Genomic DNA, 319 nt, shown 5'->3' with positions numbered 1-319 from the left:
ACACGTATCCAAAATGTAAAATGCCAAGCACATTTTACCAATTCCAAACCACATCAATCTTAATAACTACTATTTTGTATTTAATAATTTATAAGTGACATATAATTGTCCATGAAGGCTGGACGTGAAAAACTCGTTATTCAGTAAATATCAATATTCAGGTGTGCAGAATTATTAGGCACGTTTTCTTTTACAGATAAAATGAGCCAAAAAAGTGTTTTAACTCAGACTGAAAAGTCAAAAATTGCAAAGTTAAAGGGGTCATATGATGCGATTTCAAGTTTTCCTTTCTCTTTGGAGTGTTACAAGCTGATTGTGC

The 319-nt window shown here is 32.0% G+C and overlaps 1 protein-coding gene across 1 annotated transcript in view; it reads right to left on the bottom strand.

Moving 5' to 3' along the window:
• Positions 1-319, bottom strand: part of LOC107704689 (nephrin-like) — a 77,910-nt gene that overhangs the window by 40,901 nt on the left and 36,690 nt on the right. The window lies entirely within an intron of this gene.

Source organism: Sinocyclocheilus anshuiensis, unplaced genomic scaffold (assembly GCF_001515605.1).
Source record: "Sinocyclocheilus anshuiensis isolate Anshui unplaced genomic scaffold, SAMN03320099.WGS_v1.1 scaffold758, whole genome shotgun sequence".
Lineage (NCBI taxonomy): Eukaryota > Metazoa > Chordata > Actinopteri > Cypriniformes > Cyprinidae > Sinocyclocheilus > Sinocyclocheilus anshuiensis.
This window is presented reverse-complemented; position numbering and strand designations above follow the sequence as displayed.